The sequence below is a fragment of the Dermacentor variabilis genome, chromosome 4, assembly GCF_050947875.1.
Source record: "Dermacentor variabilis isolate Ectoservices chromosome 4, ASM5094787v1, whole genome shotgun sequence".
Classification (NCBI taxonomy): Eukaryota; Metazoa; Arthropoda; class Arachnida; order Ixodida; family Ixodidae; genus Dermacentor; species Dermacentor variabilis.
Window position 1 is genome coordinate 1,568,192 of NC_134571.1, and position 16,809 is coordinate 1,585,000.

The window sequence follows — 16,809 nt, forward strand, 5'->3', positions numbered from 1 at the left end:
GGATGATCGACCCTCTGGAGGTGGATCCGCACCTATGTAAGCACAGCCGGCTCATCAGTCACAAAGTAGGAGCTGAAGATAACTTTTTAATGCTCATTATACGACATTGATAGCGGTTAATTTGTATTCAGCCATGTGACAAACGCATTGCACTAAACAGTGAGACGTCGTCTTAATACGCAATGCTTATGTGGCGAACAGGAGAGCAAAAGTTGAAAACAACGTTTTCATACTAGGCAAGTCATCCATGTAGTGGGTAGCTCTCTTCGGCTCCTACTTTGTGACTGATGAGCCGACTGTGCTTACATAGGTGCGGATCCATCTCCAGAGGGTCATCACTGAATTGCATTTTTTTACAGGAGCGTGGACGCCTGTATAAATAGTGTTTTTTGACTGACTGCACATAGGTTACCAGGCTTTTTATCAGTTTTAAGTCACCCACACAGGCGTACGTTATCCTCTTCATTTAGTAAAGAGGGGTAAACACCGACAAAATGATGCAGCTCAAATAGCTTGAACATATATGCGTTTTCTATCCACAGTGACGGACAAGATGGCTCGAGCGTTGCAGAATGCCGTTTATCTAAAGTCAGCTTCGCCGTAAGGCACAAATGTCGCGCAATCAAACATGTGCAGTGTATTGTGGCGAAGTATAGCAAGAGTGGAAAGCGGCCACTGTCAGAGGATATAGTGTGATATACATGCGCACCTGCCGTTGCGTCTCCTGTCGCAGTACAAGCACGGAGACGCCGAACAAGTATACTGGCAGGCCTTCAGAGCTATTTCGCACGCGGTTGTAGCGATCTGAGCCCTTGTTTCGCCCACATAGAGCGCCCCGTATATGAGCTAGACATCGTAACAGCCGGGATTAGTAATACGCACTCCTTCATTATAATTACCCTTGCGCACAAGCACCTCAGAATCGCTACGAATCTGCGCCACGTAGCCATTTATCAGTGTTACTGTACAGCTTTCGCAGTGGTCCACTGCTATGAAATTGCATGACGACCATATTTCTTTAGCATAAATTTGTTCCGTATTCATTCGCAGGGCGTACTGTTTTTGCCAGTGTGGCTGTATAGCTCTCACAATGATCTAAGGCTCAGATTTCATGGCGACCCAAGTTTTAGTGCTTTCACATACAGAGTACAAAATGTTCCATTCCCACGAATCTCCAAGTGTGTTGTATGCTCAGTTGCATTAAGAACTAATGCATCGGCCCGGCAGTTGAATTCGTAAACTGTTTCCATTCCCGCGATTCCCCTGAAGTGTGTGGTATGCTTAACGAAACTAATGAACAATGCATCGGCACGACATAATGCTTCACAAGTTGCCATTAAAGTCATCCGAGAAAACGCCTCACGTTCAAGCGTATCCCCCTGCGACTATCAGAATTTAATATGCTACCCCTACAAAAAAAAAAAAAAGAAAAGCAACAACCTCGCATCGGCACGACAGTCGAATCCATAAACTTTTTCCGTTCCCGCGAATCTCCTGAAGTGTGCGGTATGCTGACTTTGCTCAACGACACTAATGAACAATGCATCGGCACGATGCAATGCTTTGTCAATAAAGTGATCCGAGAAAACACCTCACTTCCAAACGTATCTCCCTGGGACTATAAAAATGTAATATGCTACCGTCGCAACAAAATAGCAACAAACTCACCTCGGACACGGCTTCTTCGCCTTGCCGGCCACGCATTCTGTCTGCCAGCTCGATAGAGACAAACGGAGCTAACAACTTTCTTCCCCGTAGTACCTAGGCGAAGAGAAATCTTAAGGGCCGAAAGTCCCCACATATCTCCCTCGCAACCACTGTCCTCGCGCATGCGCACAAAGAGCGGAGAAATCCAATTATGATGTGCTCGTCTTCATTCCCATGATGGATGGATGGATGGATGGATGGATGGATGGATGGATGGATGGAAGGTAGGAGCGTCCCCTTTGAAACGGGGTGATGGCATTGCCACCATGCTCAGCTTTTTTATTTTTGTTTAACTGTGTTCGAGGTTGTTAAAATTCGCCATTTTCTTTAAATACGTCTTCCTACACTTTTAACCTTATGCCACCTCTCTGATTTTGAGCCACCAATCCTCCAATCGCCTTTTGCTAATTTCCACCGCATATTTATTTACATGACTATCATCTCTGAACCCTAGGGCCTCAGGAAGGGTGACTGTGGCCGCATCGACATCGGGATTGATACCATCACATTCTAGTATGAGGTGTTCCATCGTTTCTACATATTTACCACACACAGTACATGTGTCTTCTTCTTCGTTAAATTTCTTTTTATAGCTCCGCGTTCTAAGACATCCTGATCTAGCTTCAAAGAGTAGGGCACTGCCTCTTGAGTTATCATAAAACGCTTCCTTCCTGATCTGCTGCTTCCAGTATCGATATAGTTCTACACTATGCTTCTTTTCCATTGAATTTATCCAATTTTTACCTTCCGCGTTTTTAACCTGTCGTTTAATGCTCTGTCTTTCTCCGTCCTCGTGTCTGGCATACTTACTGGTTAGCTTCCTAGTTCTTTGCCGCCATTGTGAGTCAACGCTCTTTCTGTATAGGTATTTAAATACCTTAACTGCTCATCTGTTATCGTCCAAATTCCTCAGGCGCTTTTCGTATAGGATTTTACTCTGAGCTTCCCGCGCTTCGAACGTTGACCAGCCCATATCCCCCTGTGCTGCTTCGTTTGTAGTTTTCCCGTAGGCACCTAGTGCTAATCTTCCAACAGCTTTCTGATTTACTTCTAGTGTCGACTGAACTTCTGCCCTTAAGCACGGGGCCGCATTCCCGAAAGTAAGCCCCAGCGCCATTTCTCCCTTCCAACTACCTCTCAGTACATCATACTTGTTGTACCCCTACAATGCCCTATGTTTCATTATGCAGATGGAGATTAAGCAGATGACGCCAGCATACTAACTTATCTGTCGCATGAATTCGATTCCTTTTCGGAAAAAGCATCTCAGGAATCTACTGATGTAGATGCATTATGGCTACATGTTAATAGCATTGTCCTGCACTGTGTAACTAATTATATTCCAATGCAAAAGAAAAAAGAGCACCTTAAGAATCCATGGATCACACGCGAAATCATCCATGCTAAACGGCGCGCAAATCGGCTTCGTAAGGCAAACAAGAATAACCCAAAACCATCTACAACCTTGAAGTTAAAATCTGCAGTTATGCATTTCAAGGAGAAACTAAAAGATTCGAAACAATATTACTACAGTGTCACTCTTGTTAGCTTCCTAAAAATAACCCACAAAGATTCTGGAAACATTTGCGCAGTACCGAGCAGACAAGAACCAAACTAACTGAAGAAGAAAAAGTGCAACGGCAAACAAATATAACAATTTCTTCAAATCAGTCTTCACCGAAGACAATGGTACACTCCCCCCTCTTCCACCATCCTATACGTCAGTGCTTGATCCCTTAATAATAACGGACGCCGGAATCCACAGTCTTCTCCTCAACATTGACCCTAAGAAAGCAAACGGCCCTGACGAAATTCCAAACGAATTCCTAAAAAAATACATGCTGAGTGGTGCAGTAGGTATCTGGGACACATTTTTCGTAAATCACTAGCAACTTCTAATCTACCACACGACTGGAAAAAGGCTAGAATAATACCGATACACAAGAAAGGAGACAAAAATAATGTTGCCAATTTCAGACCCATATCTTTCACCAGAACTTCATGCAAAATACTAGAACACATTATTCTAAAACACATGACAGTACTTCTAGAACGTGAAAACATCCTATCGCCTCACCAGCACGGTTTTCGATCTGGCTTATCAACCATCACTCAACTAACAGAGGTAGTTCATGACCTTGCTCTTAGTGTTAATAATCGTTCTCAAATTGACATGATTTTACTTGACTTATCTAAAGCTTTTGATTGCGTGAGTCACATGTACACTAAGCTAATTGCAAAAGTGGAGCAAGCCATCGGGAAGGGAGAAGTTTCTGCTTGGATAACAGCTTTTCTAACACACCGCTCACAATTTGTTATGTTTGACCACATGCCATCTGATTTCGTTCCTGTCACATCTGGAGTACCATAAGGCTCGGTACTCGGGCCGCTGTTATTTCTGATCTTTATTAACGATATAACCAATAATATAGGGTGCAAAATCAAACTCTTCGCGGACGACTGCGTGATATATAAAGAAATTAACAGCCATAACGAGCATCTCGATCTTTCTGATTCCCTTAACACGCTAGCCGAGTGGTGCTCCCAGTGGCAAATGTCTATTAACGTCAATAAATCAGTGGCAATGACAGTAACAAGAAAATAGCGACCCTCTCTTTTCACCTATATCGTTAATGGCACGCCTCTTTCGATAGTTGAGCAACATAAATATTTAGGGATAACGTTGACATCGAACCTCAATTGGGAAACACACATAACTGAGATTACAACTACTGCACTACGAAAGCTATTTTATCTAAAAAGACGCCTAAAGATCGCTCCAACGAACATTAAGCTTCTGGCCTACAAAACATTTGTGAGACCTATTTTAGAATACGCTAACACAATTTGGTTTCCTTACACAGCAACTAACATAACTAAACTTGAAGCCGTACAAGGAAAAGCCGCAAGGTTCATTCATAGCAAATATCATTCTACTGACTCACCGTCACGTCTCTTAGCTTCCTCAGGCCTCAACACATTATCGACGAGAGCGAAACAAGATCGACTAAAATTTCTGTTTCAAATGCTACAACGTCAGTATAAAATTGATATCACCCAGTACATTTCATATTTGCAATCTAGAATAACACGGCATCAACACGAACATACGCTAACCGAGTATTCCTTTTCTAATGACGCATTCAGGTACTCATTCTTTCCTCGGGTAATCAGAGAATGGAATGAACTTAACTAGTCATTAACAACGACAAACTCTTTATCCCTGTTCGTTTCACAACTGGAGCTCAGCATAAGAGATTATTAACGACTTCTCATGTTTGTTCCCTAATCTCTTTATGTTAAACTAACAGTACTTAGAAAAAAATGTGTACACTTGTTTGTTCCCAAATATTTCACGTTTTTGCTTTGTCTATGATATGCCCCGGTTGTTGTTCATTTTATTCTGCTTTGTTTAGTGTTCTGTTGTATACCGTATCTCCCTTATGTTTTGTATTTTGTTGAATATCGTTGCTTTTTCATTCTTTGTGTAGCTCGCACATGTATTTATGTAGGGAAAAAAGTGTTCATGCCCGTCTGCTAGGCTCTCGGCTGAGAGCGGCAGTATTGTAAAATAAATAAATAAAATAAATAAATTATCCCGGCATCTCTTCGCCCTTTTGCTATGAGAGACTGCTCGTGCTTTTCCGTGTACATCTGCCCTTTGTTTATCCATACCCCGAGATATTCGTATTCGGCCGCTCGGGGTATGTCATGGCCTTGTAAGCTCCTGATCAGTTGTATCGTTGAAAAACATCCCACCGGACTTAGCTGCACTAAAACTGAAACCTAGACTGTCTCCTTCGTCTCCACAGCAATATACCAAAGTTTGGTTGGTTGGTTGAACGATCGCAGCGCCAGATTTCCCTCTAGTTGTACTAATACGAAACTCTATGATCTGGGGGCTTTTGCTCCTTGAATATTGGCGGCGAGGAGTTACGGAGTCACCATCTATCGGAAGCGCCTCGCTGGCGTAGTATGAGGGATCACGCGGCACGCTCCGCATAGGTTTCGCTGTCAGCGCTCACTGAAAACATCACGCGGAAGCTTTCCCGGGCATGTCTGTAAGTACTTTGGAAACGAGAGAAGTTTGCACTGTCTAAATAATAATCTTGGGCAAACTGAAAGCACAGAATCGTTTACAGGCGCTATCTGTTTACCGAATACGTACAGTGAACGCCACTGCGCGCGGTCGCCGCGATGGAGTCTCTCGAACCGGCTTCTTGCGTGAAAGGTAGGCAAACGCTGAGAGCAAACTATGTGAAATATGTTCTTATAGTGTTTGTATAACTAAATGGAGCGTAATAGAACGAAGCCTCAATGCATCGATCGCACAGGTTCGCAGCGACCGACTGCGCGTCTGCATGCTTGTCCGCGCACTGTTTCGCTTTCGCCGCGTGCGCGTTTTGACACCGTGCCATGAGCTTTAGGCCGCAGAATATGAGCATTTGACAGTATACAAGCAATCATTGCTGCGTGGGCGCTATCAGAGCTGTTCAAAAATAATTTCATTGTAGAGACTTCGACGCCTACGGGGACTGTGATGTGCCGTCGCGACGATTCAATCTTTTTTTTTTCTGAATTCTTTGACCTTTCAATATTATTTCTCGAGTTGCGTCGCACTGTATGTTTATCGGTGTTCTCAGCGTGCAATTTCCCGCTGCTCCTTTTTTGTAATTCAGGGCAATAATTTATAACACAAACATGACCATATGCCATGCTTTCTTTAAATGTGCTTCTTACCGCTCCCTTTCCACTCCACTGAACTTGCCAGTATGCATCAACAAGGTCATAGACCAAACCGTCATGACATTAGTCGGGCAGCGGACTCGGGCGAGCGTCTCAGTGCGCGTTTTCCGAACATCGCAGACCCGGCGCCGTAGCAGAAATCTTCCTCGCGTCTGTGCTTGCTGCATACCCGAGCTGTAGCCGATGACTGTTTGCCGGTTTTATGTTTCGCGAGCCAAGCTTCACGCAGCTTATTGTCCTGCGGCTACGTGTGAATAAGGCTGACACCGCCCTCCGTTACGTACGTCCGGCCCTGCGGCACCGAGCAGTAGCCTACCATGTTGCGCGCCTTCAAAGGCAGCCACTACCTATTGTAGTGCTTTCAAGCGTTGTAAAGGAGACACTCGAAGCGGGAAAATTTCGCCACTAAATGAAGACCGCAGCGTACGAGGGAATTGAAACTCTCGTTTTCAGCTCGCTTTGGAGCTCCCGAAGCAGCCGACGCGGCCGCTATGTCCACGTGATCCCTAATAGCACGTCACGCCTATGGTGGCGCCAGCTTTTCCAGTGGTGGAGCTCGAGACCAATATGACTCTGCCTAGGCACTACGGAGGAGAGAGAGAGTAAAACATCTGTATTATTAACATTTGAATGGCGAGAGCAGTGTGGGAGGAACCCTCAGTCCAGGGTCCCTAAGATGATTCCGGCGATGTTTCGAGCCCGTTGTATCACAGCTCGGAGGACCTCGGGTGGTCCGTCGCGGAGGGCATCGTCCCACAGCTCTTTGTTGCGTAGGGGGTAAAGGAGAGTTGGCAAGGGAGGAAAGAGATTTGCAGTGCACTCAATCGTGACGTGGAAGATTGTGGGCGAGCTGCCACAGCCAGGGCAACAATCTGTATAACAGTGTGGGTAGAATTTATTGAGAGAGACAAGATTTGGAAAAGTTCCGGTTTGTAACTGGCGTAATGCCACTGCTTCCTCCCGCGAGAAGGACGGCGGTGGTACGGCATGGGTGCGACGAATGTGTGTATAATGACGGAGTATGTCTTTGTAACGGAGCAAGGGGTCCCCCCACTCTGCACTAGTCGCCTCACCACGCCGAGCCGCCCGGAGGGAAATTTCTCGGGCAACCGCACGTGCGCGTTCGTTACCCGGCAGCGAGGTATGACCAAGGGTCCAGAGTAAGTGGATGCGGGGAGGTGTGGTCGGTGCATTTTGCCGGATCTGTTTGAGAATTTGGTGCGCCGCTCTCGGGATGCCATGTCCTGATAAGAACGCCCGACATGCCTGTTGCGAGTCCGTCAATATATACACTTCCTCAGGAACACGGATGGCGTATCGAATTGCAAGAGCAACACCGATAATTTCTCCGTAAGCGGCATTTGTTCCGCGCATTGCAGCAGAGTCTCTCAGGGATTCGGTGCCATCAAAAACTACCGAGGTATAGCCCTCTTGAGTGCGTGATGGGTCCGTGTATAAAGTATGTGCTTCCGGGATGTTTTCAAGCATGCGGCCAATGTATCGTACACGGGCTTTGTGCCGCCCTTTGTCATGCTCGGGGTGCATATTACGTGGCAATGGATGAATACTTAGTGCTTGGCGTATCGCTGACAAGATCGTTGGACAAGTTTCAGACTCAAGGGGTGGGACAGAGTATCCTAGCCGTGTGAGATGGCGGCCAGTAGGAGTGAGTAGGAGGCGCTGGCGATGGCTGACCCAATGTGCCTCTCACAGCTCGCCTAGTGTGTATTGTGTCCCTAAGTTAAGGAGACGGCGCGTTCGGGAGGCCATGAGCCAGCTTCGTCGCTTTGCGAATCATTGCGTCTATGCGAAGTTGTTGCGCTTGGGTCAACCGCTGAAATGGGGGATGGTAGTTAAGGCGGCTAATCACGCATGCCTCCACCAAGCGCAGCAGGTCCTCTTCTCGAAGGCCCGAGCGCCTGTTGGAGACCCTCCGGATCATGGCCAGAATTTGCTCAATCTGGTCTGGATAGAAGGGCAACAGTATAGTTTGACCTGCCATCCGCTTGGACGTGTAGGCCGAGGACACGAGCACGATTAACCTGTGGTATCGGTGTGCCATCCACTGTTAGATACGGGACCGTTTCCTGAGCCTACTTCGAGTTCACTAGACCACATCGAATCGCACCACAGCTAATTAAGGAGCGCAGAAGCCCGGATACCACACTCCTGAGGCGCGGCACGTGCAAACAAGTTGGCGGCCCCCACTTCGTGTGCCGCAGGTGGAGCTATTCACTGCTTGACTCTTCCCGAAAGTGAAGCGAGAGCCTGGCACTGTTGCGGGTAAAGTGGGTCCCGAAGCAAAACGGCTGTAATGCGCCGTGAAAACCTGGCAGCGTCGCCCCCATCCATCTAAAGTGACGGCGCATTGCAAGTCAGCAAGGCAAGACCGCAGGGAGAAGTAAGCCCTCGCCGAATGGCCGAAGATGGCGTCACCTGAGCGGGCTCTCCCATTGGCCGAACGTGACGTGTCTTCGAGACACCGAAGGGCTTAAAAAAGACACAGACCGAGAGCATTCCTAGAGCATTGCTTGATTCATCTCTTTCGAACTTCTTGCGACGGGCCGCAGCGTCCGAGTTGCTGCTGGCCCGTAATGACTTTTAAGACAGTTAATATACGCTCTCTGTAAATAATGTAAATAAACCTCCCAAGTTTTTCCCCCCAAAGTCCTCCTCAACTCCTACACCACGTGCACAGTGATAGGGGGAGTAGAGGAACGGCTGCGGGGGCGAATCATTATGAGCTCGGACTTTTCCGGAGCACATCTTAAGCCGCATTTTCTCGCGTACTCGGAAACTGTGTCGACTGCTCGCTGCAATCGGTCCTGGGTGGCTCCGTCGGAACCCAGTGTCGACCAGATAGTAATGTCGTCCGCATAAATAGCGTGGGCGACATCAGGGATCTGGTCGAGTAGCAGGGGGAGCCCTGCGAGCGCGATATTGAATAGAGCAGGGGAAAGAATTGAGCCCTAGGGTGTCCCGTGCACGTCCTACAAGCTAGGCGAATCGTACCGGATCGATGCGGTCCCATTCCTACGGTGGCTGTGCGATCTCGAAGAAATGCGCCGATATAGTTGTACATACGAATTCCACAGTGTGAATGTGCAACATTGCGAAGGATCAGGTCATGTTCAAATTATCGAATACCCCTTTTAGGTCTAAGGCCATGAGTGCTCTCGTTTGAGCGGACGACGGAGGTCCTATGACCTCCTCCCGCAATTGTAAAAGCACATCTTTGGCAGACAGATGAGCCCGATAGCCGAATTGAGAGTTAGAAAAGAATTATTTTTCTTCGAGGAAGGGCTGCAGACGCCGCAAGAGTACATGCTCCATGAGCTTACCAATGCAGGATGTTAGGGAGATGGGTCGTAAGTTTTCAACCTTAACAGGCTTGCCCGGTTTGGGGATCAGTGTAATGTCGGCGTGTCGCAATGCTTGGGGAAGCATGCCCTTGCGCCAGCAATCATTGAAGATATGGATGAGGTGGTTAATATCCGCGTCACTGAGGTTACGAAGGGTGGCGAATCGGAAGTGGTCGGCTCCCGGTGCCGTGTTGCGGCGTAGGTCTTGTAGGACCACCCGCGCCTCGTCAGGTGTGATATCTGCATCGAGCAATTCGTTCGCCTCGCCTACATAAGGATAGTCAGGGTACTGCGGCGGCGGGACTGTGGGTATGAAATGCTTCTCTAGCTCTCTGAGGAGTGTCGATACATCGTCCCTGTACTCGTGCATTAGGATGTGCAGCTGTTGAAATGTTTTTCCCTTTGTTGTGGTGGGATCTGTGAGTGAGAGAAGAATCGACCACGTTTTTGCTGTGCTCAATGTGCCTGAGAGGCGATCGCAAAATCCTCGCCAGTTATTCCTCGTAAGGGTCTCTGCATACTCCTGGGATTCCCGTGTAATTTGATCTATACGTTTCCTAAGTTTGCGGTTGAGGCGTTGTCGTTTCCATCGTTGTGTCAACCCTCTCCGGACATTGCAAAGATGAAGCAAATGCGGATCTATGCCTGGTGTCTCGGTTGTGGTGCGCAGTGTGCACGTGGTGGCCTCTAGATCTTGTGTGAGAGAGTCAAGCCAGCGTTCGTACCCGTGGGCCTCAGGTTGGTCCTGGCGACGTTCCCTGAATTTCGCCTAATCCGTTATACGCAAATTTCGCTCGGGCCTGAGCGCACCCCGTAATGACAAGGTGGTCGCCACAATGTAGTGGTCACTACCAAGGTGCTCCTCCAAAGGCCCGTACGCAACGACTGGGCCTGTATTGCGCACGAAGGTAAGGTCAGGGCAGGTGTCACGAGATACGCTGTTGCCTATCCGAGTGGGGTGCTCTGGGTCGGTAAGCAGTGTGTATCTCATGTTACAGATGACATTCCATAAGCGGGTCCCTTTAGCCTGCGATTTAACGTAACCTCGTGCAGTATACGGAGCGTTGAAGTCGCCGGCCGCACAAACCCGTCCATACCTACCAAATTCTGTTAGTAGGTGCTGAAAACAGTGCGTTCGCGAACGGGGGGAACTGCATACATTGAGTATAGACTCTCGCTGCGTTTACCTTGAGTAATTATTTCCAATATTTGGTGCGGAATGTCAATGTTAGTGGTATGCATGCGACATGTAACATGTTTCGAAACTAAGGCTCCCACAAGAGGAGAGACACCCGAGAGCGTGCTGTAGCCGGATAAAGAAGGGGTGCAATTGATTTCCTGTAAGAGGATGACATCGGAATGCTTCGTGGATATGGCGATATACTGCTGTAGGGAACCACGTTTTCGGCGGAATCCCCTACGATTACACTGCCACACCACTAGTTGCTCCACGTTACGCGGCGCCATCATCAAAGCGAGAGGAAGCAGGCGGTCGTGCATAGGGAAGCGGGCGCCGGGTGCCCACATTTGAAGGCTGCGGCCGAGCGCCTTGGTCGGAATGCGCGCTTTCGTTGTTACCGCTAAGCTCAGGAACTTGCATGCGTGCGAAAGTGCACTCTATACATGATTTCACTTGCTCCGTAATCCCTATTTGAAGGTCCTCCCTTTGGCTTTCTATCCTGTCCAGAGCCGCCTGCATACTAGTGCTCATGCCTGCCACCAGCGCGTCCATTTGTTTTTGCAGGCGCTCACAGCGCGCCTCCATGTCACGACGTAGGCGGGCTGTTACTATTAGAGGATCGGGGTTTGATAACGAATTGGTAATAGGGGAGGGGGTAGGGAGAGATTTACGGGGCGGAGCGAGCTGTGAAGGACCCTCCACCTGACCTACCTCCAGAGGCGCCTCCTTTGCTGTTTTCTTCTCCGGGGTCCGCTGCACCCCTGAAGGGACCAGGGTCACCTTGGCTGGGGCGTTGGTCTGCAGGGCCGTCTTGTAGGGTTGTTGGAAGATGGGGAAGGATGGCGCTTCTCTGGGAGGCGCCCCGATGCCTCGCGGGATCGGGACCGAGACTTGGAGCGGGTCCGGAACTTGCGACGGGATCTCGAACGATTCTCCGACCGGACTTGTCTGGTCTCCTTCGCTGGGGCGCGCGACGTTCGAGTCTCCGCCGTATCTGTGGTAGTGGTCGGGTCGCTGGAGGGTTGGAGTTCACGCTGCTCTTTCTCTAGAGCTTTCCGCACCCAAGATTTCTTCAGTGTCTCCTAGCACGCCGCGGGCAGTTTGGATCCGCTGTAGGGTGGGTCCCGTCACAGCATCTGCAATGTGGGGTGCACGGATGTGACGGGGTAGGGTTGTCAGTCCCGCACGTCGCGCAAATGACCACATGCGGCGTAGGACAGTAATCATCCCAATGGCCGAGCTTGTGACATATCTTGCAAACCAGTTGGCGGGGTCGATGGGGGTAGCAGCGGAGTTCTGTACCATAGAAACGCACGTAGCGAGGCACTTTAAGTCCTTCAAATGTTACCAACGCAACGTTGGTTTGACCCATCATTCGTGCTTGAAGTATTTGAGTTCCATGAGCCAAAAGCTCATCCACTAGCTTGGAAGACGGTGTACCGGGCAAAAGACCAGGAACAATTCCCTTGCATGAGTTGTCTGGGGCCGCAAAATATGTTGTGATGGTATAGACCCGCTGACCAAGGTTCACCTCCCTCACCTTGTACAATGCGTCGGCTACGTGTGATTGGGGTGTGCTGATGATTGCCAAGTTCTGCTGAGGTCGCAGTCGGAATATGATGTCCTGACGATCCTCGGTGGTCAAGTCGGCTGCACTCCATAGAGCACTGGCGAGTTCTGGGCGCGTCTACTTATCAAGACAAAGTCCTCCGTGAGGCCGCAGAATGATCTTTTCATCGTGCAAAGGAAGTTGAGGCAGGTTCTGATTCCGACTGCGCTTGCGTACGGTAGGCTGGGAGGCGTCCGGAATGCCCAAGATGTTCTCGGAGGGTTGCGTCTTAGCGTGCGTTTGACGGATGCGTCGCTTATGTATGACTGTATTCCAACAGCCACCTGTGTCGTCGTCAGTTTTGTAGTCGTAAATGTTCGGGGCAGCATCTTCCTCCATCCTTTCCCCGGTCGGAGTGTCCACCTCTCGTTGTTGGGAAGGAAAATTGGCGATGATGGGATCGGCGGCCACTCCCGCAGTATCCACCTCGGGCGTCTTCGTTGTTGCCGAAGAACGCGCGGCGGCGTTCTCCGTCGCCGATTGCGTCTTCTACTCGTTGGAAAATGACGTTGCGGTAGATAAATGCTCCATCGAACCTGAGCGGTGAATTGGCCGAAGGCCCTTTGCACGCCCGTTTAGAACATGGGCCTCGGAAGAGCTGAAAGCTTGGCGATCTTGGTTCATGGTGTAGAAAACACGCCAAGGCAGTTATGGCCCCGGCAGGGGCAGCCGCGTCGGAACTGCTTCAGAGCTGTATAGGCGCGGGGAGCGGCAAAAAAGTCCCGGGATGAAAAGGCGGTCGGTGGGAAACGGCGAGAAAGCCGCTTCCCATATGACTCCTGGCGAAAGCGGCCCGGTCAAGGGTGGTCGGTGAAGGTCGCGTCGTCTCGGTGGTTGCGGAGCTCGCCGACGACACGTCCGTTCACTTCGGCCGACTGATTGGATTCTACGCAGGAGGTTTCTTAGCGCGTCTTCTATGCATTTGTCCCGTAGACAAGCTGGCATTGCGGAGTGCGGTCGAGCTTGTCTTTACGCTCCGCCGCTGGTTGCCTGCTCGATGAGGAAGTGTTAGGATTGGGGGTTCAATCCCATCGCTCGTAACCCGTTGTCAAGATTGGAGTCCGGCATGAATTCGAAGGTAGCTGGCCCATGCCGTCGTCCAACTTATCCACGCTGAGGACGTTGATGAAGGGAAGGACTGCTTCTCATCGAGAACGAGGAATATGGGTTTATTTACAGTATTTACATGCAGTTCATCAGTCTAGCACGACTGTGGTTTATAAACACTCGGTTCCCCCTTGATTCCAAGGGAACGGAAACGTTCGTCCAGTCATTGTAAACACGCCGCTCTCCCCGGGACGGCTTACACACACACACACACACACACACACACACAAACACACACACACACACACACACACACGCACACGCACACGCACACGCGCACACACACACACACAGGTTCACGGTTCGGAACCGACGTCACACGGACTTCGTAGAACTCGGGGCTGACCCCCGCAGCGCGGCCGGGTGCACCTTTGTCTTGCGTCTCGGACGGCGCGTGGGAAGGAGCCGCAGCCGACGTTCCCGCGACATCTCCCCCGCTCCCGGCCGATCCGGTTGGCGGTGTCGTGTTGCGGCACAAAGCCTACTTCGTCGAACTCATTCAGCCACAACGGCGACGAGGCTAGAGCGTAACGCCAAGGAAAGTTGCCGCCCCTGTCGCATGTGGCTGGCAAAACTTGCACTTCAGCTGGCCGTTCTTAACAGCGCCTCCATGGCTCGGAAAATCTCGACTGTCCAGCGCTGACAGCCGCTGGGCAGGAAGAGAATGGCTGCTGGCCAGGGGGTGATGCCTCGGCTCGCAGCGACCACTTGCGTAATGAAGTCACCGCCCCAAAACGTCCAACAAGGACAGGCAATTGCAAAACGAACCCCACAACACGGCTCTGCGCCGAGATGACGTACTTTGGCTCTCACTTTAGACCCGCTAGGCTTCAAAGAAAACATAAGTGCAGAAACAAAAATGCTGCATTTCGCTATGCCAAATTTTTGAAGCAATCTCGTGCTGAGAAATTCAGCAATCAAGGAGGGAATCCTGCTAAATGAGAGGGAATCTTCTTTAACAATATTAACACTAGTAACCCTAAAATTTAGGCGGGACCCTCAAACGCAGAATTCGAATTAGCCTGCTCAAACTATCCGCATTGCTATGCAACTTTCCCTTATATCTAACGGAGAAGTTGTACTCTTGGAGAGTGAGACTCCATTGGAGCAAGCGGCCATTTTTGTGTGACATGTGACAACCGTGAGAACACCTGTTTGAGGTGCGATACGTGTTGTTCCCAGCTGTCCGAAAAAATTGCTACATCATCCAGATATGGCAAGGCGAACTCCTGCAAGTCTTTTAGGACAATATCCATTAACTTAGAGAAGCTAAACGGCGCGTTCTTCAGCCCGAAACTGAGTGCAAGAGGGCGAAAAGTGCCTACAGGTGAGATGAACGCGGCATAGCGGCTGACACTTTCTGAAAGGGGAACTTGCCAGTACCCCGGCACGAGATCTGTAGTTGAAATGTATTTAGCAGCACTAACTCTTTCAATTCGTTCCTCAATGTTGGGTATCGGGTACAGCTGATCCCTAGTGATGGCATTTAACTTCCTGTAGTCAACGCACGGAGGAGAGTCGTTGTTAGGGGTTTCTACCAGTATTAGCGGTGACGTGTAGTCACTCTCAGCGGGCTCAATAACTCCCAACTCTAGCATGCGCTGTATCTCTGCCTCCATTGTCTCTCTCTGTCTTGGAGACACCCTGTAAGGCTTTGATCTTACGGGTTCGGTTGATGTCAGCTCTATTTCATGCGTTATTAGTTCGGTTCTACCTGGCCGATCGCTGAATCTGTCGAGATATTCCCCTAACACCCCTTTAAACTCATCTATCTGCTCGGGTCTTAGAGCGTGCGACCTTACCGAATGTTTTACTACTTCTTCTATGCCGATTTCAGAGTTGGAGGTCGCCTTATACTCCTTAAACTTGGTACTAGTGCCATCCTGCTCTTTGACGGTATAGTTAACGACTCCGCTCCGCTCTATATACGGCTTCATCAAATTGCAGAGAATAGTTAGTATCTGAAAGTTTGTGCAAGACTTTAACGCGCCCGTCCCAGTAAACTTCAAGCTTGTTCTTTCTGGAAGGTTTGAGGATCATTACCTGGTCTCCGGCGTTAAACGTACGAAGCCTCGCGTTCTTGTCGTAATAGAATTTGACGTTCTTTTGAGCTACTCCCATGTTCTTTTCGACTAGTTCTTGGGTTGCGCTTAGCCGTTCCAGCAGATTTAGCACGTATTAAACCAGTGTTGGACTCTCCCCTCTTCCCTCCCACATCTCTCTTAACATTCTCAGTAGAGAACAGAGTGTCCTCCCATACACTAGTTCTGCTGGCGAGAACCCTGTCGCTTCATGTGGAACCGTTCGCAAAGCAAACAAAGTTGCCGGTAGACAGTTCTCCCAGCCCTCCTTGTGCTCGTAACAAAGCGCACGCAAAACTCGCTTAAGCACTGAATGCCACCTCTCTACTCTGTTTGACTGAGGGTGATAGATGGAACTGTGTATTAACTTTACCCCGCACTTTTGCAAGAATGTGGAAGTCAGTGCTCTGATCCGCCTGAATTTCGGCTGGAAACCCAACTCTTGCAAACACTGTCAAAAGCGCGTCTACTACTTCGGTGGAGCTGAGCTCTTTCAGAGGGATTGCTTCTGGAAACTTTGTAGCCGGACACAGCATGTTAAACAAGTACCTGTAACCTGATTTTGTTTTTGGTAGAGGCCCTACCGTGTCTATTACGAGTCGTCTGAAAGGCTCTGTTATTAAGGGCACTACCTTTAGTGGAGCTTTTCATGTTGTGGAGTCCTCCTCCCATGCTCTTGGGACAAAGGAACGACAACACAGTAGTGCAAACAATCACAAGGGCACTTATTGCACCTTTCATAGATCAATGCCTGCTAGCCGAGTTGCTATCCACAAAACATGCCGATGGGCGCGCGACAAATCTAGAAGTCCGTCTCACCGCGACCGGATAGCGAGCGAATATGTTCGCCCCATGCTGGATCCCAACGCCTGGTCATTCGAGTGTACGGTCACGCGAACAGTGGCGCGCTCCAAGGCGGCCACGCGAGACGGTCTCGCAGAAGCATGGATCGGCGCACGTGCGGCACGGCCGCACTGCTTGCTGTCCCGAACCAAAGAGGAAGCGCCTTGTCTTTTG

General features: G+C 49.5%; 1 protein-coding gene across 1 annotated transcript in view; it reads right to left on the reverse strand.

Moving 5' to 3' along the window:
* LOC142578565 (nurim homolog) overlaps positions 1-11,829 on the reverse strand; it is a 50,327-nt gene extending 38,498 nt beyond the window's left edge. Inside the window, exon 1 of the mRNA XM_075687947.1 lies at positions 11,707-11,829. The gene's annotated coding sequence lies outside the window, so the exon portion shown is untranslated. The remainder of the gene's footprint in view (positions 1-11,706) is intronic.
* Positions 11,830-16,809: the final 4,980 nt, after the last annotated feature.